A 22,715-nucleotide genomic window follows, 5' to 3' on the forward strand; every position below is an offset into this window, starting at 1 on the left:
ATCTACACACTATGCAAGAAAACCCAATCAGCTTTTGTGGTGCATATATCTTAATCAATCAGCTTTTATCCTTGCATATATGCGCCACAATTGCATCCACCTCATCTTTACTAACATATGCTTCCAAGGATGTTAAGTACTTGATTCTTGGCCAAATCATAGAATATAGACCACAACCCCAACGCTCTTAGAGATATGCAACTAGGGTCCAAGTAAATACCTAAAGTACTCTTTTTTTTTTGTAATGGATATGAAGTTCCAACTTTGTGTGTGTGTGTGTGTGTGCAACCACTGGCCCCGCCCACTCCCCAACTGGGGGATCATATGTAAGTAGTTGCAACCATTCTCCGCCCTACCACTCAAAAGCTAGAAAACTCAACCAATGGAACTATACATGCACACTTCTTTTATCTCAATGCTAACGACAATGTGTAGCCACTACAATTGCAGTGCTAGTTTGAGGTCTAAAATGTGTCAACCCTCTCACCCTCCTCAGTCCACCTTCCACCTAATTATGGACTTCACATGCCTACTCCCAAAATTATTTTGTAAGCTGGCCTTCATTAAATGTACTTTCAATGTACTTCTCGCAACCAAAGATCCCATTACGTTGCAACATGTAGTCTTGTAGATCCTTGAAGCCTTTTGGAGTCCGTTATCCATGGTTGGCACCATAATGTCAAGTCCTTTAAGACTCACAGTAAAGATATCACAAAGCCACTTTTGTTGAAATCTTCATAGTATGACCCTAATGTAGTCCTGTTGATGACTTAGTGTAGTTGTGCTCCATGCAGCATGGGTTTTGGAAAAGTGCAAAATTCTTATTCTTCTAAAGTTAACAAAATGAACAAAAAGTATGTTGGTGGTTATACATTGATTTTTAGCACACTAATTTATAACATTGCCATGTTGTAAATAATATGCTTAGAAGACTGACATCCTTTCCATACATGGGAAGACTTTCCAACAGGCTTTTATTTCACACTATGAATAGGGAAGCCTCAATAAATAGTTAAAGTTTCCAACAACACTTGTCATAATCAACCTAATGTTGACAAATCTTTTCTTATGATGTATCTATCTTACAAAGCAAGCTAGAAGCCTTCACAACTTATAGCATTCCAAAATGTAACTTCTTGAAGCTTGAAGCCATTTTCTTTGCTGCATCTTTTGACAAGATAACCAAAATAAGGTACATCAACAAGTTCATTGAGCCTTAGCAGCCTGATTAAGTAGGTTGTTTGGTGATTTTTTGCAAAGTTTTTAGATCATGTCCCTATACTATGTGTGAGTCAACCTTGGTTTCTCTTCCTTTAGCAACCTAGGAAGTTCAACTTCTTCAAAAGCTGCTAAAAAATCAAATAATTTAAGTTACATCTCCCTAAGCAGTATACAAAAAGAAAGTCGTAAACTTTTGAAAACATTAACATAAGTAAAGCCATTGAATCCATCCAATAGGGAACAGAGCTCATGTCCAACCATTGTATCTAATAATTAGTCTATAAAAGGGATAGGAAAATGATCATCCTTTTCTTAAAAGTTCAACTTGAAAATTTCCACACATATTTGTAGCTTTTCATTCTTCTTGGGTACTACTAAAATGGGCAAAATCCATTCACTATTAGCTAGGGATAGATGAACTCAGCTTCAAGAAGCTTCAACAACTCTTCTTTCACTCAAGATAAGTAATTTGGATTCATGTGCCTTTGTCTTTGTCTCACATGTTTGGTATCAAGCTGTAGGTTGATGTGATGCTAACATACTATGGGATCCCCTTTAGATCTTTATATGACCATATAAACATGTCCAAGTTCTCCTTTAGTAGGTCATGCAAAACTGACAACTCCTCTTCTAAAAAACTAGTACCCACCTTTAGGTGACATTTGGTGCCATTTTCATCCACAAAAGTTAAGTGCTTTTCATCTTCCACTTCATGGATGAAGTTCCAACTATCATGCTGCTACATGGATACATTGTGAAAAACTCTAGAGTGCATCATCATTCGGTTTTCTTGATTGATTTAGAGAGTCAATGTCATATTAGTCATTAGTGTTAGTGTTTGTAGTGTGGATGGCTCAAAACTACTAGATTTTTGGACAAGTTTAGCCTATTTTTTATATTTTGGATATTATTTCTTGGAAATATCCAAAAGTTGTAGACAACTTCTAGAATAGGATGACATGTAAAAAAAGAAAGTGGCTTTCAGTCAATTTTTTGGGATTTTATGCAATAAGAAGGATTGACAAACTTGCATGATGCGCGATTGTAGTTTACAAGTAGCAAATAGTACTCTAAATTGGGAGAAGAAGAAGGAGTGATCTAGGAGAAATCTAACAATGTGTCATGATATTTTACCCCCCTTTTGGAGCCAAAAAAGCATCCGATTGGGGGTCTGGGAAGCAAAGAAGAAGCTACTGTTTGATGCACGTTTTTAGTCTACAAGGGATTTATATTCTCAAGATGGAGAAAAAAATTAACAGGCTTTACCTCTGTGAGTATTCTTCTACATCTTCTATTTCTTCAAACCCCTTCTCTTTCATCAATTACTCTCCATAAATCTCCCTTCACCCTACTGTCTCTTATCCCTGTGGTAGACTTTTGACCCTAAATGCTCCGACGGGTGGTAAACTCGACGTGAAAATAAACATCATGTATGTAAAGATGGGGGATTTTGTAGGTTCAACTAGAGGCGATGATTTACAAGAGATGATTGCCTTATTGCAGCAACAACAAAAATAGTAGTTGTTGTTACAAAAGCGAATGCAATCTTGACATGAAGCAGAAAGAATTGATTCCTTAGTTCTAAAGTGGGACAGGAATTGAAACAATTTAAGGGTCAAAATGTTTCGGCCTTAATCCGGTTGTATGAAGAAAAGATGTTATTTCATGGGGTATTGTAGTATGCATGGAATTGGTATTTCTCTCATTTGGCCATGCTTGCGTTATATGATCAGATTAATGAGTTACATAGAAGAGATGCTAGTTGGGCAACTTTTAAGAAAGCTTTCAGAGAAGAGTTTTTCTTGAAAGATGCAGGATTGGTAAGTAAAAAGGCAATTAGAGATTGTATTGAAAAACCCAATAAAGGATTGGCTACTATAGCTTTGCTCTGTGAATTTGAAAGTCGTTATGCGTAGTTGCATGCTGATGAGCAACAATCATTGGAGATTCAGAAAATTGATTTTTTTCTGCAGGCTACAAATCCTGTCTTGCAAGAGAAGCTGACTGAAATCGTCTAGAAGATGCCTCTTCTAAAATAGGGCTAAAATCACATTGGACTAATGTAACTGAGGTAGTGCATATGTTGGTAAAGAGAGAGTGGATGAAATTAAGATGGGGTGTAGACACCACACCTACCAGTACTCATAAGGGGGCTAAAATTGTAGCTAAGGTGCCTGTAGCTATGGCGGAACAACCAACAATACCTATTGATCCAGCTCTTAAAGGTGATGCTATGGATGAATTAATCAAGGGCATCTGTTATTTGAGTCTGAATGTGACATAAATCAATGCAAAGGTTGAAATTTTGGATATCAAGGTAGAAGAGAAGGGTCGAAAGGCCATGTAGAGAAGGATACAAGAGGAGATACATTTGGTGTGTAGTTTACAACATGAAAAATGAGACTGTATAGCCTAACATAAAGCGGAAGCAAAAATGTTAGTCTTTTGGAAAGATGACAAAATACATGCAACATAAAATATTTTTTCAATAGAGCCAAATTTTTGGAAATTGTGGCATGTAGAAGAGGTTCAAAGACATGGCAGCAAGGACAACATTTGTTGCCATAGATGTAGTCACATATGGGTTGAGAATTGAAAATATGGAAAAAGCTCGTAAAGGAGGCATGGATGAAGAAAATCCTCGCATTTGGATGCAGGCATTAGATTGGATGAAAAAAAGGAAAATAGAAAAGTTTGAATTGGTTGATGCAAGTTAGAGTATACAAGGGAGAACATGATGGAGTGCACCAGTGGATTCATTTTCAACCTATGCCTATTTGGCTAAGGTTCATAATCAAGAAGCTCTTGTGGAAGAAAAGAGAAGAAGAGAAGAGAATAGTGCTAGACCTTCCTCTTTATGCCCATCTAAACGCATAAAACAAAGTAAAATGTAGTAGTACAAAGAGGCTTAAAAAGCCATACATGAGCATGTTATGGACGATGCATCTCAAGAGAAGAAATAAGAAGGGAAGAAAAGGGGTGAACAACCCAACTACAAGTTACAATCGGATCTTGACACTGCCACAAACCTTAAAAAGGCCTTGGAAGATCGCATACTTGGCAGTAGAGTGAAATTCACACTTGGTGAAGTTCTTGGAATCGTGAAGCGTGAATCTCATGACACAATCATTGATATGTTGAAATAGAAAAGACAGCTTGATGGTGAAGTTTTGCAAGCATTGATATAGATTGACAAAGACATAGAGAAACAACTTCAGAGGGAATATGATGATGCATGTAATGCTACTTTGGAGCAAGATGATGTTGAAAATGGGTTAAATGAGACTATAGACAGCAAGCTTGTGGGCTGAAAATGGTCTTATGGGCAACAGTAAGCATAGAGAGAAGGCTATGTATAATGGGGATGTCCATTAACAAGTACATGAAGAAGAAGATGCTCATTTTATTCCAAGCAATCATTATTCGCTAATGCATTGGGCTCGTGCTACAACAAAGAAAATTGTTAAAGTGGAAGAAAGAGAGACGCCTTGTATAGCTCTCTTGGATCATAGTTTTGAAATCAATGTTATGGTATGCACTTTGTATGAGAATGAAGGTTGGCCGATTGATGTAGATCTTGGATGGCACATGCGGATAGCAAACAATTCATCAAGGGATCTTTATGCAGCTTGTCCAAATGTACCCATGACTAATGGAGATATTAGGGGATGAATATCATTTTTTTGTGTAGGATTCATGTAGTTATTCAGTGATTTTGGGGCAGCCTTATATTTCAGAATCAAGACTGGAAACAAAAGCCTTGGATGATGGTTCTTCATATGCTCAAGTTCGGAGTAAAGACAATACAAAGGTGGTATAATATCTCTCACTATTTTTGTGAATCATCCCCGCAATCATAACAGACTACCAGATAATCCCATGCAACCTAATGCACGAGATTGTAAGGGTTTTTAGATAGCACTCCTGTGAGTGGAGGCTATGGTAGTGCCGCTAGGAAGATAATTATGCTTCCAAGAAAGGGGAAAACTGTGTTTGTGTCTACATTGCAAGAATGGACAACATGTAATCTTGGCAGTTTTAAGAATATTTCAACCATGTGCAAGGATAAAAAGAAATATGTAGGATGGGCTAAAAAAGAGCTGAAGACATATGGTTTGATGGCTGCAAATGAAGGTATTTTAGGGCTGTTTTCACGGCTAGTTGATGTTGATACAGTAGCTGAAATTTTTGCATTAATTAATATTAAAAAATAGGGAAAAAAAGAGGTTATTTATGTTGACACTTTAGATATGTATGAATTTATACAAGAGTTTGCTGAGCATGAATGTTATGGGCTGCAAAATAGGGCTGAAGCAAGGGTGGATACAAAGTGCAAAGCAGTTTGCAAACAAGATTAAGCATCTAACTTTTCCTTTATTGCCTGAAAGTAATGGGTTGGCTGAAAAAGTGACTCAATAGCCTAGTTTATAGGATCTACATGGAGTAGGGCATAAATTTACAATTGAAACTTTACAAGAGTTAAAAATTTGTGATACAAGCTTCCTTTTGCTTGCAAAAAGAGATTGTTTCTTGCAGATGTTGGCAAGGCATGGGAAAGCCTTTGCCTTTCAGCGAGATGAAATTGGATGTGTTGATGCACCTATGGTTATTTTTATAGTACCTCATGTGCCATGGAATTTAAAGCCTATTCCAGCACCTTGAGCATATTTACCTAAGCTGTTGGAGCTTTTGAACAAGAAGATCAACATGTGGATTTTGGAGCCTTCTTCAGCTCCATATTCGAATTGGTGGTTTACTGTTCCAAAGAAGAATGGTGTTGTGAGGTTTATATAGGATTTGCCACCAGTTAATAAAGTCACCATAAGGAATGTTGGATCAAGCCCTGATATTGGATGAATTTACAAAAGTATTTGCAGGCAAGGCAATTTACTCTATGGGTGATTTATATTCAGTATATGATCAGTTGCATCTTGCATTGGAAAGCCACGATATCACTACTATGTAATTTTGATGGACGTTTTATTCTACGAAGAAGCTCCAGGAGATCTAATGCCTGGAGATTGCTTTTGAGTAGTGCAAAGATTCCAGGTTCTTTCAATACATATTGATTAAAATCATTGTGCTTTGTCTTTGTAGTATTTACCACTTGTGTATTTTGTATCTTCTCTTCCATCTCCTATCTCTACCTCCTTCTACTTCTGATCCTCGATGGATTGGACCTTTTGACAAAAACCCTTCCAACATTGGTGAACCCGATTTGAAAGGTCGTGAGAACAAGGAAAGACAAGATGGGAGAATCTTCCAATACAATCTCCAGTGATGTTTTGCAACAATTGGTGCAAAATATGAATATGCTTATGCAAGTTCAACAACAACAATAGGTGATGCAAGCTTCAACTCAAACAAAAAGTGTTGTGATGAATGCTTTGTAAGCAGTTGAGCATGAGGTGAAGTTATTCAATGGTAGGAATGTATCTGCATATGTACATACCTACGCTCAGAAGATTGAATTCTTTGGGGTGGCTCAATCTGCATGGAGCCGGTATTTTGTACATGTTACTATTCATGAACTGAAAGCATGGATTATTGAATTATACTTGCAGGATGCTGACTAGGTAGCTGTCAAGAAGACACTCATGGAAGAATTTTACATTGAGGACACTAGTTTGATTACACGCAATACTTTTCAAGAGTGGGTTTTACAACCCAATAAGGGTCTTGTGGCTAGAGAATTGTTAAGAGAATTTGAAAGTCAATTTGAGCAGTTGGATCTTAGAGAACAACAAGCTCTTGCAAGTCAGAAAATTGAATTGTTTCTACAGGCAGTTGATCTTGAGCTTCAAGAGAAGCTTGATGATTTACTGGAGGATCAAACTATAGAGACAGATTTGAAAACAGAGTAGAGACATGTCAAGGAAGCTGTTATTGCACTTGTGAAGAAGCATAGAAGAAGAGAAAGATTGCAAGTCTCTAGCTTGCCCAATGTTATGGGCAAGATAGTTGATGTATCCAATAAGCCACCTACTTCTCTGGCTAACCCTATGGCTGTACGTGCTATTGTTCCCTCTGTTAGGGAAGATGTCTTAGATGAATTGGTCAAAGACATGGGGGGTCTTCAATTCAAGGTTGCAAAATTGGATGAAAAAAGACAAGAGGAAAGGTAACGGGCAGTAGCCCCTAAGCCTAGAAAAAGATGTATGTGGTGTGACAATTTGCAGCGCAAGAGAAAGGATTTGTGCTACCTATCAGCAGGCCTTGGCACGCCAATTCATCTTTTGGAAAGATGGCAAGATCCATGCACAAGAAATGAGATTGCCTCTTGCTTTGAATTTTGGAAAGGGAGGTATGCAGAAGTTGTTGAAAGACTTGGCTGTCTGAAATGCTTATGTGGCGGTATATGCTTCTACTTTTGGTCTACAGTTGGATAGAATGCATGGCCAAGTGATGGTTGGTCCAAAGGCTGAAATAGGGACACATACTTTACATGCAGCTAAAAAGAGAAAGGTTACTAATAGTGAAATGTCTCATGCAGGGCAAGAAATTCGTGGCATAACTGGTTGGGAATCATTGGTAGATGCATATTCAGAGTATGCATATCTAGCAAAGATATAAAACACGAATATACTTGTGGAAGAAAAACGAAAAAGAGATGAAGATATTGCAGGGACATCTAAAAGAATGACAAGAAGTGTGGATCCCATGCACATGCAACTGTTCACACGCAGCCTTGGGTACCTATTTTTAATTTTAAAACTCAATTAAAAACCCGAGAAAACAACTAAGATCCTAAAAATTTCTTTTAAAAAATAATAGTAATTCAATAATAAAATAGAAAACTAGTTGAAAAATCCTTTACTCAATTGGAAAATTTTTTGGTTTTTTCTCCTAGTTGAAATGCAAAAAGCCAATTGCAGATAAATTATAAATCTTAAAAATCCTTCAAAATCCATTGAAAATTGAATAAAATTCATTAAAAATCAATAAAAATAAAAAAATAATTTCAAAAAAAATTCAAAAAATTCCACCAACTCATCTGAATATTTATAGAATGTTTCATATGCTGAAAATGCTTTGCCAAATGGTCAAACTATTATTTTAGGGAAAACATGCTAAATTCAAGACTTAAATTCATGGAAAAATCATTTGTAATTCCGAAAATAAGCTAAAAATACTGGATAAATCCAAAAAAACTTTGTTGAAACTTGATGGTCTAGTTTTCACTCATGGTGGACTGTTGAAACCTCACCATAAAAATTTACAACATATTCATTTATCTCAATTATCCGATTTTGATCATATTTTAAAAAACAAACAAACAAACATTGGATATCACCTCTAAAATATTTTTTTAAAAAATAAAAAAATAAAAAAACCTAATAAAATAATCAACATAAATAAAAATAAAATAAATCGCATGCATCAAACACATATACTTCCGCTAACCTTGCCTTGACGTGTCACATCATTTTCAGTTCGTGGTTTTTTTCATTTTTGGATTGCTGACTTGCATCTTGGGATTGAGCCGTACGCATTCCATCTCATTGCATACACACATACCCACTTTCAGGTACTTTCCTTTTTCCCTTTCTATTTTTTATTTTTTGCTACCCCGAAATTCACAATTAATTCTTAAAATGAATCCTAAACACCACCATTGCACGTGTGCTCGCACCAAACACACATTTTTTAAATAAATTAAAATCAACCCGCCGTTCACTTTGCACGCGCTACGTGCGTTTCAGAGACACCTTAGTTTTAAATAAAAATGAACCAGCCGTCACAAAAATGCACGCGCTGAAATAGAAGAGTGCTTCAGACACATTAAATTTTTAATCAATGAATATGCATTTAGAGACCTGAGTTTGAATATTGAAGTCTGGGATTCGTTAAAAGCACTATTTCACATTAATAAATTGTAACTAACAATTTAAAAATGAACCGTCATTTTCTTATTAAGATATACAACCTAATAAAATTTCAACCATTGTTAATAATTTATTAAAACGAACCCTTTACCAAAAATCATTCCCCTCACTGCACTTTTTTTCCTTTTCAATGAATACGTTTCATGGGATGGACATGTGTAGTCTTTTCAGTTGCCATTTGCTTATAGAAGTTCTGGTTATGTCCTGAGAGGGCTATTGAGGTATTTTGGTTTGATTGTATGATACAATTATGGGTGTGGTCTGTAGTTTTTTTTTCTGCCTGATACGGGGTCTAGGGTGCCTATTTGTTGCATAGTATGAAGCTTTCGGTAGCATATTTGTAGAGGTCATGCCGAATTTTTTCTAGGATGTGGATTGTTTGGGGTGGTCAATTGGTTAGTTACGTATGTGTGTGCTTATTCTTGTCAAAAAATTATTAATAGATATTTTTTTGTTTTACAAGCATTCACTGTGATTGTTTGTGTATGTGGTATGTGTGCATATTCCATTTGAATGGCACCTCAAGCTTCTCCTTGTGTTCAGTATGTCTCATTCATCAATAGGGATTATTCTTCCCTACTAACTTTTAAGCCTATTGCGAAAGCTGGCCTTCCATCTTTTGTGGCTGCTTCACTCCCTCTGATTCCAGATGATCCAGCTCTTTGTGATGAGTTTCTCGTGTCATATAGTAAGAAATCGGGCTTGGTTTGTGGTACTTCCATGGTCCTGACACCTAGAGGGTTAGGGAAGACTTTGTCTCTTCCCTACAAAGGATAACCCTTCGTCATAGCTAGACAATTATTCTCAAATGAAGAGATCCTCAAGCTGTTACAGAAGCAGACTAAAGAGGTCCTTGATGTCAAGAAGGTGATTAACACTTGAGGAGTGTCTTTCTCAATAATCATTGATCCTCTCTAGAAGCTAGTCTGCCAATTTCTCCAAGACAGGTTCATGCCTGCCAAGACACCATCTCACCATTTGTCAAAGGAGCTCTTCACAGCTTCCAGGATGGTTTTAAAAGGGGTAGCCATTGACCGGAGTACTTACCTTCTTATGAAGATGGACCAACATTTTGTCAAGGTGACTAGAGGGAATGTTACCAATGTAACTTATGGTTCATATTTATATGCTTTCCTGACATATTCAGGCCTTAAGAAGGGTGTTTTACCTCCTCCTTTATCTGATCCAGTCCCTCTCCCTCCACCTTTAGAAGATTCAAAACCCATTGATATAGAGGATACTGACTCCCCTCCTCCGTTGGTCATTCAGCGGAAGCCCTTGAAGTATGTAGCAGAGACAATTCCACCGGTCATTCCTTCAGTATCAGTTCCTACTACCTCTAGAAGTTACCTCCTTGCTACCTCACATGCAACAACTTATTCAAGGTACAATGAGAGGGTTCTTTGGATATATCACTTCCTTCGCTGAATAGCTTAGTGATAGGGGATGCCATTCCTTTCCTTTATAATGACATCCAGAGTTCTATTGAGATCTTAGTGACAGCTTGTGTTCAACAGTTATATGCTTCTTTCTATGAAGAATTGATGCAATCCAAAGACCAGATATATAAGGCAACCACAGAGCTAGCCTTTGCTAAAGACACTCTTTCCGATCTATTTAAGCAAATGGAGTAGCAAACACAAATGATTGAGACCCAGAGAGAATAAATATCTTCTTTGAAAACTCAGTTAGTAGAAGCTTAGTCAAAGGTTAGTAGAGTCTCTGAAGAGAAAGAGAAAATGTCTAAAGAAGCTCAAGAGTTTAAGACTCTTCTAGATACGAAACTCTCAGTTTTGCAGACTGCTCACAATACAATTGAATCCCAAGATTTCCAGATTATTAAACAATTGAAGGACCAACTCGTGCAATCACGGTCCATCCCTCCAAGTCCTAGTATCCCTATGATTCCTTCTATATCTCAGCAGGACTTGGCAATTCTCCAAAGAGAGGCCACATTATGTCCATTGTTTCAAGCTAAAGTGGAAAGATTGCAATCCAAGATGGATTCATTATGGTCTACATTTGAGCAATTTTAGGAGTATCTTCCTCCCAACCATTTCTTTTTCATCCACTATCAATGCAGAAGTTGGCATTCTATATTAAGCTCTCAACGATGGATCTACCTCTTTTAGAGGATGGTTGGAGTGAAGCCTAGTCTTCTGATTTGCTGACAGAAGTTGTCCGTATGGTCTTCGAAGATTCTATGACGACGGATACCATGCTAATGTCTTATATGTATCTACGAGGTGATCTGTTAATTCTAGATGATGTAAATCTGGCTTGGTATGTAGGGGATGTGGTCTTGCAAGCTGCCTTATATGTCAATCATTTGGAGTTAGGATAGATGAAATGTTTCAGTGCTATTCTTCTAAAGTGGCTACTTGCCTTGATACTTTATGGAATTCAATGATTGATTCTGTAGTCCTGAACAAATGACATAATATAGCCTCTACTCATGTACAGAACACTAACCAACTGAGGGTGGATCTTTTAGCTTATCTTTCTAAGACTATCCATTTGATTCATCCTTCTTTGATGCCTACCATCGACGATCTGTTTTAGGTCCCTCCGTTTCTAGCTTATTGTATTATCAACAAATGGCCCATCACTATGATACTTATTTTTCCCTTTATCAATTCAACTCAGCAGCCATCTTGCCTCTCCTTTTCCAACCTCAAGGTTTTCCTCAAATTCCAATCTTTACCTACTATTCTTTCATTGAAGATCGAGTCTTTTCCCCTTCTCCGCCTTGTCCTTTCCTATCTATCCATATACCTTCTACTTTTTCTGCTTATCAATTAACACCTTTCCTAATTGATTCGCCTAAATTTTCAACTAATCCTTCTTTAGCTTATTCCTTATTTTATGATTTTTTCTACCCATCTTTTCATCCCCTTTTACTCATTCCTCTTCCATCTCCTACCACTTCTATTTCTCAACCCCCTCAGTTGGCTAGTGGGTGTGAAGGATTTGATCAATAGATTTGATCAGTAGACATTTTCTGGCCTTGGTATGTATTTCGAGAGTAAAGAGTCTTTGGTGAGACTTTCCAATCTATCCATCTTTTCATCCCCTTTTACTCGTTCCTCTTCCATCTCTTACCACTTCTATTTCTCAACCCCCTCAGTTGGTTAGTGGGTGTGAAGGATTTGATCAATAGATTTGATTAGTAGACATTTTCTAGCCTTGGTATGTATTTCAAGAGTAAAGAGTCTTTGGTGAGACTTTCCAATCATGGTCTTTTTGTGGCCTTTTAGAGTATTTCATGATTAAGGAGTCTTTTGTAAGTCATGCTTGATCTAATAGTTCCATTATCAGACACTTCTCATAAGCATACAATTATTTTGTTGAGGCATGTGTTTCCTAGAATAAAAGGATTTAACACATGTTGATATGGCTACAAAAAGAGAAGGCATAATGCGAGATGTTGTAATGTGATTCATTGTCTATTCCACATTCAATGCATATATTGGAATCAAAAATAAATGAGAAGATTGAAAACATTCTTTAATCCCAAAAAGGATAGTGTTTGAAGTACGAATCTCAAAGTTGGTGAAAGTATGATATAAGACATGAGACATATTGCTTGAGTTTTTGGCATAATTTGTTGGAACAAAACAAGTAAGTGATGAAATCCATTTAAATAAAAAGTGTGTATTCCAATTATGGAAATAGTTATGAAGCTTTGAAAATAGAAATGGTTGGATAAAACCATCATTGTGTACCCAGCATCACTCGGATACCGAAAGCATGCAAATTCACGATGGTCCATTAGACGAGCCACGATATACATCACACTTAGTTGGAGGTTTGATAGGTTTGAGGACCTCCTAGATATGTTCTTTGGACTATTGGGGAGAGTAGTAAGATTTCGATCAGGAAGAGGGAGACATGGTAGAACCTCCTTCCTATGCTCCTCCATGGCTTGTTGGCCTTGAATGGAGGAGGTACTCGTTCATGTATCAATGCCTCGTTTACTAGTAATAGGATTCATCTCGATGGTCAAGGTAGCCATTAACGGGGCAGAGGTGGAGCTGGGGCCTATTGGAGGTGGGAAGTGAGGGGGGGAGGGGGGTGGTGGGGTATCATCACCAAGCGCCCCATCCTCCATGGATTGATATAGAATATGTCTAAAGGACAAAGAAAGTGGGCCCCATGCTCCTCTTTGTGAGGGGCCAAATGCCTCTAAAGTCGCAAGTCATCCGTTGGGACGAATTTGGCAAATATATGCGCTCATTTGGACCCCTTTCTTATATAAGTTTCTCTTCCTGTTTTTTAGGCAACAAAAAGATTATATTAAAAGTAAATGGAAAAATCATATATCGATACATTCACACAAATATATATATATGAATATACATATATCAATACACACACATATATATATATGGTTTTAGAACGTACATACACACACATGATTTATTAACATACACACGATTTATTATTGGCATGCTGCCATGCTATTAGATCTCGGATACGAAACGATCCGACAAAGATTAGATGGCTGCATGGCCAACTTCATTATGTGTTATTGTTCTCACGGAGGAAAGCATTGTCACTGGCATAACGTCGGAAGGCGGAAGGGCCGACGTTGATGGTGCGAGCCTTCCCCTATATGGCGAGTTGATCATGATATGGCCTTCCCCTGCAGCTGGATAGACTGTCAAATTATCCGTGGGTGGAGACAATCTTGCCCTTTTTCTGTGAACTTCATCGGCACAGTTTTGTCGAGCCTCGGCGATTCCATGTCGTGCTTGCTTTACTGTATCCATATGACCGAAAAGTGATGCGGGATGACTTATAAGAGACATTTTACGAATGGTGCGATTTAAGTGATCTGTTGATTGCGATTTGGGTCGAACGTGCACCCTTATTTGTCCAGACAGAACGTGGACGGTAGAAAACAGTTTGTGGCCCCATCAATTTTATGAGCCTCCATGTGGCCTCCCATCGACCCGGGCTCGACAGAAACGCTCCGCGACAAATCGTGCATTGCTCGCTCGTCCACACATTCATGTTATTCGCAATACTAAACGAGGCCCCGACAGAAGCAGCGGAATCAGTCATGTCGGTAAATTCTCTGGAACTAGCCGCTGGATTAGGCGACAGGCAATGAATGTGCATTGAGCACTTGTGCATCCAGGCTCTCTAACTGACTGTAGTTGTTGCATGCAGTGCAGGATCTTCTAGTGAGCAGGTCTTAAAAAAGAACGCAAGATCATAGTATGACAGGCGAGGTCGGCCATTGTGTAGTTTGGTTTATAATAGGTATAGTAGACATAAGTTGCACCTCACAAGGAACTCTAATCCATTTCCTCTGTAGCATATTCATATTATAACTAGAAAGAACATCATCGGAGTGGGATTGCTAAATTAGAACTTTTTTTAGTTATAACCATTGAGAAATTTGATTTTGTGATTTCCACTAAGTAGTTTGGCAATTTTAATAGATATCATTTAGAAATGTAAACCCCTATCTAGTAAAGCTAAATAGCAATGTAATTTATAACCAGTAAACATGATGAGAGAATGGATTGACTTCAAATGATTCATGTAGCTGGTAAATATTATTATTTGACTATGAAAATTTAGGCAATTATCGAATTTTACTACCAAGTTGTAAGTAGTGAAGTCAATGTCCATTGACTATAAATTTGTTATGGTACAGTACTTGATAAATGTGAAACCCATACACAAGGAATTTGTTCAGTTGTTGGCAATAGGGTTAGAGAGCCAATTGTAGAGCAAAGGCAAATACAATAACAAACTTTGTGAACACCAATGAGGGCCAATAATAGAACATCTCATTATTAGTCATAATGCATGTTTCTCACATCTTACCCCAAGAATGAAAATAGACGACTAATTTTACCAGTGCAAAAGTTTGTGTGCTCTCATATCCTAAAAATCTATAATTACAAGAAATGAGGTTTGTTTTGTAGGCTTTTAGTGAAAGCTTAATGCACTCCATAGCATCGAATTCACAATCCTAGATGTCATCTTCCTACCTATTCTATGACTGAAACCCTCATCCTAGAGGTGTACCTTCAGCAAGACAAGGGAGTATTCTTATCTATCCACCTTTCTTTTCACCTTTTCTCTTTATGAATTGAATTATCCACATTTTTCTCACCTAGTAGATTGCAACGATCTTATCTATCCAGCTTGCTTTTCACCCTTTTGCTTTAGGAATTGCAGTATCGACTTTTTTCTCACCTACTATATTGATCTCTTTATAAGGATAGATTCACCTTTTTCTCACCTCCCACATTGATTTCTTTACGAGGATTTTGTATATGCAAACATATATGTATGAATAAAACACACACTTTTGCTTTCACTTTTGTAGTGTAGCACTTTTGCTTTCTATTTTCTCACATGGTATCAGAGCACACGAACAACTTGTGTTAGCTCACATGCTTGTCTATTAGCTTTCTCCTTTTTTTAAACACAAGTTAATAGTGATCCAAACATTATGTACCATAATGTATTACATCATACCCACTACTCAATCCTCTAGCATTCTCTTTCTTTCTATTTTCTCACATGGTATCAAAGGCACATCAACAAACTGTATTAGCTCACATGCTCGTCTATTAGCTTTCTCTTGTTTTTACACAAGATAACATTGATCCAAACATTATGTACCATCATGTATTACATCATACCTACTACTCAATCCTCATTTCTTGCTACCTCCAATGTTGCACCACCAAAAAGTAAATGAAGCAGCACACTACCTAATCTTGTAGTATCACCCTTTTTCACGATGATCCAATCTAGAATCAATGGGTGGTCATCTTATACCACCAATTCCTTGCCCACCTTGGGCACCTACATTCACTCAATCCCCCATCTCATGTTTTGCCTGTATACCCTCGCATCTTGCATCATTCTTGATATTGTGCCCCTCCAAACATGAGTGCCTTCCAAGTCCCACCACCCTCTATCCATTTGTTTTCTACTACATCCATAATATGCGATGTCCCTCACCGCATCCACATAAGGCACCAACACCTAGTGACTCCCATCACCTAAGAACTCATCAACCCTCACTCATGTCTTTTGTGATACCTACTATGAGTCCATGTGGCCTCTCTTCCATTTTTACTCTACTAGCACCACTTGGACTTCAACTTCACATGACCTTTACCAACCATTCCCCAGTTGTGCCCCCACTTCATCTCACCCACCAAAGCCCTTCTACACACATCGCCATTTATCTTAGCCACTCTCCTAACTTCACATCTCCTAGTGCATGGTGTCCTCCTGTGTTGCCTCGCACCACATCATCCTCCTCCTTTGTAGAGTTTATCCCTATGTGGCCTTCTCTTGAGCTTGCCACCTATTTAGGGCAACCACTTACAAACAACACCATTATCAATTCTCTACGTTATCATTGCATCTCTTTGGTTACTCCTCTATCACCTACTCACTTGCCCCATGTTGTCGAGGCGCTGAATACTCATTTGCTGGAAGACGCAGGGTCTCGTGAAGGAGTATGGCAAGGCAAGCTTGGAACCTAAAAATAAGAGAGTTAGCTACAGAAAACATCAGAATAGTTATTCTCTCAAGTCTTGCAAGTCAATAACTCAACATTGATAAGAAAAAATTTAGGAAATTGGCCTCTATTTCAACTCCTCTCTAGACATTTTACTTTTGGGAGAACTTTCACTGTAGTGAAATACATAGCAAGTAAGACTGCATAGAAGTGGCAAGAGAATACATTTTGATGTAATTACCTAGAGTGCTAAATACAACTCCTTAGCATAAGACTAAGGATTCCCTGGCTTGGATTACAAGAGCTAGGTAATAATTCCGTTATTGGTTGGCTCTAATATCAATTGTAACGTGACCACCTATTATCTTCAGGACACGTCTTAGCAGTCCATCGGAAAGTATATCTAGAAGGCTCTGCCCGGCACTTCCATGGAATGTTACAGGGTTTGCGATCTAGGACTCTCTGTGTCTACCATGTAGCGGAAGTATTCCGGCCGTTTTTGCTTAGGACCCCGACCTTAGTTAGGGTTTTCCCTATTAGTCATTTCCTAACGGCAACTAGCATCGGACCCGAGAGAACTACTTTACTCAGAAATGCCAGGTTTGAAGCGGATTCACGCTGCACTTGGTTCAAGGAGAATGGGAAATGAGAGGGATGCGAAGCTCAACCTATCTGCCATAAGGCATAGTCCCATTCCGTTCCCCTAAAACAGCGTAAATCGTGATCAATCATAATTCTAGGTCAACGCTTTTGTTGTTTTATTCTTTGACGATCTTTCTGCTGTCCATCGTGATTTTGAGAAAAGTTCCTGGCCAACCGGGACCACCCATCCGTAGGACAAACCTATGGCCACATCCACCGCACTTTCCTCGAGTTGTTTTAGTTATTTAATTACCTAACACATTTATTTGGACATGTATCAATCAGCTTTCTTAATAAGCCCGTTAGGCATTGGTTCCTTCATGTAATCATATCACTGACATAGAAAAGCAATATCAAACAAGTTCCTTGTTAACAGGTTATCATATTTATCTTGGAAATATATAAAGTCCAGCCGTAGGCTTATCACAATCCGCTGAAGGTTATCCAACAATCCACAGGGATTACTAATCCAAGATTCTGCCCATAGACTAGTATGCGGGCCTCGAGATCCAATCCCGAGTCACGTTAGCCTCTTGTGCAGGGCTCAGAAGGTGAGGGATTTACGGCCATAGCCCCCCTTGGCACCCAAGCCTCCTCCTGCTCCAAGTTGTGCTCAACGGAGAGACCTCTCGTGGTAGGTTCGGTCCATCTTCCCGGCGCGGTTAGCAACCCCCTTGGTTAGGGTCAGGCAGGCAGTCGAGGTTAATTGAAGTTGCCTCTCCCTTTAGGCCTTCAACCTCAAGTATTAGATATTCATTTATCTTTTAATTCATTGATCAAACAAAGCCCAACAGTGCTCTTAAATCCGTCACAAGCACAAACATTTCCATTGGTCGTTTGTTGATGGCCAACTACTAAGGAATGAATCCTTTCTTTCGAATACATCTAGCACTCGATCCGGGATGACTTGCGACTTGGCAAGATCCCCTATATCCTCGGTTAGGGCGTACCCTATTATCTCGACTTGGTCAAACCTTAAGTTCATAAATTATTCCAATTTATCGGCTGGTCCTTTGCTTCCAAGCAATTTTTCTTTACTCAAGAAAGATACTATATTAGGATGATTATTCATCCTCTTGCAAGATAACTTGCGTAAGGACCTACCAACCTCATTGCAAGAATTGGCCATTTCCTTGTGATCCAAACACAAGATCATACGACTCTGCACTTGTTACACAAGTGTCGCATCGACTATGAGACTATTCTACTCATCAAATGGAGTCACGAAACAATCTATTCCTAATTACATTAGGCTGACGTCGTCAGTCCTACGGTTCCAAGTTCCATCTCAAGATTCTTAGGGACAAACCCTAGATCACTTCTCAAATATGTTTCACTGTCCCTACATTCAGTGAATGTGGGCAAGTATTTAGGGTATAGGAGTTTCAGTTTTAGCAATACGTAGGATTAGGTCACGTATTAATTCCTAGTGAATTTCTTGGAATTTAACTCATTCTAAACGAGTACTCCACAGTTTAGGTGTTTAGGTTTATGCCAATTTGTTTAACTCTTGAAGATAGTTATGTTATCATTTCATAAACACATGACTCGTTGTCTACACGTAAATTTATTTTTCAACCCTAACTTATCGATTTAAAGTCAGGCATAGGTTAGGTTAATTCCAACTAATCTTCCTATAACTTGCAAATAAAATTCATGCTAAACAAGCAACCTTTTACTCATAATTTATGAAGTTGACAAACGATAATTGCCTAGAGTTATGCATCGTAAGAATCATTTCATGCCTTGCACTTTCCTAAGGATTCCTAGCACTTCCCATAATGACTCATTGCGAACAAGATATGGCTTAATAATGCGACATACAGTTTATACTTCCATGTTTAAACAAAGTATGCTATCTTAATTCCGTTTTTGTAAATATGGACTAAATGCATATCAATTTTCTAAAGCATTTAAGACGAAAAAAACATCCCTATTTCCAACAATTATCCTCGCACAATTATAACAATACCAAATAAAAATTAGGAATGAAAACCTGGACTTGGGGTGAGATGTCCACGTGGATGCTAGGAGATGATCCTCTTGCGGTTGCACCTTGGGCTTTCTTAGGAGGCATCGCGAATGCAACCTTTCCGTCGTAGATGTGACTTTGCAAACTTCCTTCTTAAATTTCACCATCCTTTACGAGTTTCTTTTGCTTCCCTTTATAGAAACTCTTTGAAGGGATGGGTGTGTGGAGGAGGGAAGAAACCACGAAAAAGGTTCCAAACCGGGAAGGGGGTGTTTCAAAGTCTTTCGTGAATAAGGCCCATTAAAGCCATGGGAAAGGCTTAATGGCCTTATAAAGACTCACACGAACGGGGAATAAAAGGTGTAAAAACCCTTACGAGGGCTTTTGTATGGGGATAGAAAAGTGTCAAAAGACCCTTAACACCCTATCTTCTTTTTGTAAAGGGGTAAACAAAAGAGTATAAAAAGGACCCTAAGGGGGCCCTTAGGGGGTTTTAAGATCCGAGAAAAAAAAAGGCTTTAAGGTAAAATCTTATGGGTAAAAAAAAAGGGCTTGAAGAGCTTCAAGGGGGGAATTTGAGGGGGAAAAAAAAAGGGCCTTAAAGACCACTTAAGGCCTTTCCAGGGAACATTGGGTAAAACCCTTTTTTGGGGGGAAAAGGGGGCTTTATAAAACCCTAAGGGAAAATTCCAGGGGGGGGGGGAAAGGGCCTAAAGGAGCCCTTAGAGGGATTTTAAAGATACAGGGAAAAATAGGCTTGTAGGTTAAAAACCTTTTATGGGGGGGGATAGGGGGCTTATAGAGCCCCTCCCCTTAGAAGCTTGGAAGCTTCTAGAAGCACGGGGGGGAGGGAGGGGGGGTTCAGATCTCCATGTGGAGGGGAGACGACGAATCGTGGCGAACTGGCGACGGATGGGGTTCAGCGGCGATGGATGGCGGTTTGGTGGCTTTCTCCCAGCCTAGCTCATCGACAGCTTAGAGTGGCGGCGGCAGCTCTCTCCCTTTAGGTCTTCCTCACTCAGAGTCGGGGCATTTCTCCCACAGCAGCAGGAGGCTGCGGTTCCTCTCAACCTCACGATTCCTACCACAGAGCATCCTCTCTCCCACTCTATAGTATGACGGCGTACAGCGTCGTCCCCTTGATCTCTGGCGGCCACCTTGGTTTAAATAGGGGAGGGGAGGGGGATCCTCCCTCCCCTACGTGTCAGCGGGCATGGCTACTAGTCCAGGCAAGCTCCAGCAAAGAGCTTGCCTACCATACTATTCCTCTCTTCCTCCAACTCGACAGTCGGCTGGAGGAGAGAAAAAATACTTAAAATTTTTTGCTTTTATCAACTAAATTTTCCAAATCTATTTTATCCAAATCCATTTTATTGAGGCAGTTCACGCATGCCTTTTTGGGATATTACAAGTAGCTTATTCTTTGCTGCCCATATCACCAATCTGATGCTTCCGTTGACTCTGAAAGGGGGTTAAATTACCATGACACCTACTCAAAATTCTCCTAGATCACTCATTCTTCTTCTCCAAGTTTGGAGTGATGTTTGCTACCTGTAAACTGCGATCGCGCATCTTGTAATTTTTCCAATTCTTCTTTTTGCATAAAATCCCTTAAAAATGGCTGAAAGCCTCTTGTCTTTTTTACATGTCATCCTATTCTAGGAGTTATCTACAGCTTGTGGATATTTATGTAACGTGTCCACCTGTTATCTTCAGGACACGTCTTAGCAGTCCATCGGAAAGGATGTCTAGAAAGCTCCGCCCTGCACTCCCATGGAATGTTACGTGGTTTGTAATCTAGGACTTAATTCCGCGTCTGCCACGTAGCGGAAGTAATCCGACCGTTCCCACTTAGGACCGACCTGAATTAGGGTTTTTCCTATTGGTCATTTCCTAACGGCAACTAACGTCGAACCCGAGCGAACTACTTTACGCAGAAATGCAGGTCCAAAGCGGATTCACGCTGCACTTGGTTCAAGGAGAATGGGAAACGAGAGGGATGCGAAGCTCAACCTCTCTGCCATAAGGCATAGTCCCATTCGGTTCCCCTAAAACAGCGTAAATTGAGATCATTTATAACTTAGACTTTAGGTCAACGCTCTTGATGTTCGTATCCTTTGAACGATCTTCCTACTGTCCATCGTGATTTGAGAAAAATTCCCAGACAACCGGGACCACCCATCCGTAGGACGGACCCATGGCCCATCCTCCGCACTTTCCTCAGGTTGTTTTAGTTATTTAATTACCTAATACATTTAGTTGGACATGTTTCAATCAGCTTCCTTAATTAACCCATCAAGCACTAGTTCCTTCATGTAATCATAGCACTTGACATAGAAAAATAATGTTAACAAGTTCCTTTTCAACAGGTTATCATATTTATCTTTGAAATACATAAAGTCCAGCCCGTAGGCTTATCCATAGTCCGTCCATAGTCCGTCCGAAGGCTATTCAGTAATCCAGAGGGATTACTAATCCAAGATTCCGCCCATAGACTAGTATGCGGGCCTCGAGATCCAATCCCGAGTCACGTTAGCGTCTTGTGCAGGGCCCGGAAGGCGAGGGATTTACGGCTAGATGCCCCCTAGCACCCAAGCGTCCTCGTGCTCCAAGTTGCGCTCAACGGAGAGACCTCTCAAGGCGGGTTCGGTCCACCTTCCCGACGCGGTTAACAACCCCCTTGGTTAGGGTCAGGCAGGCAGTCGGGGTAACTGAAGCTGCCTCTCCCTTCAGGCCTTCAACTTGAAGCATTAGATATCCATTTATCCTTTAATTCCTTGAGCAAACAAAGCAAAACAGTGCTCTTAAAATTGTTACAAGCACAAACAATTCCATTGGTCGTTATTTTTTGCCAAGTGCTAAGGAGTGAATTCTTCTTTCCGAATGCATCTAGCACTCGATCCAGGATCAATTGCGACTTGGCAAGATCTCCAAGGGTTGATTTGTTAACCCTAGATCCTAGGTTAGGGCCGTACCCTATTAACCCGATTTAGTCAATACCTTAAGTTTACGTTATTCCAATTTATCGGTTATTGTAAAGTCACAAAGAATATTAATAGTCCACATGTACCTTTATTAGACATATGGATAGCAATGTTCCACCAAACTGGATCAATCGTCTGAAAGTGGTGAAGATGCCCAAGGGTATCCCTCCCTAATGAAACTCTATAACCATAAAGAGACAAACAAAAGCATGTTTAGAGAACGCATAGAGATTACACCAATAGAGAGCTAGAATTTGCCAAGTATTCAAGATAAATTCCAAGTTTCATTGCCATTGATCTGCAAAAGGACAAACAAGATTGATCATTGCAAGATAGAATGTGGTCCATCGAAGGTGTCTACCACAGCCATTACTAGTAAGGTTCACCAGCCTCTTAATGTGCTGATACGCATCATTAATTAGGCAATACAATTACTAGGAAGGCTGAGATCAGGAAGGAGAAAAATTGGCAAAACCTCCTCACCATTCTCCTCAACATCATTATCCACA

Source organism: Lygodium microphyllum, chromosome 26 (genome assembly GCF_053477565.2).
Source record: "Lygodium microphyllum isolate KBCC chromosome 26, Lygodium_microphyllum_v1.1.10, whole genome shotgun sequence".
In the NCBI taxonomy this organism is placed as follows: domain Eukaryota; kingdom Viridiplantae; phylum Streptophyta; class Polypodiopsida; order Schizaeales; family Lygodiaceae; genus Lygodium; species Lygodium microphyllum.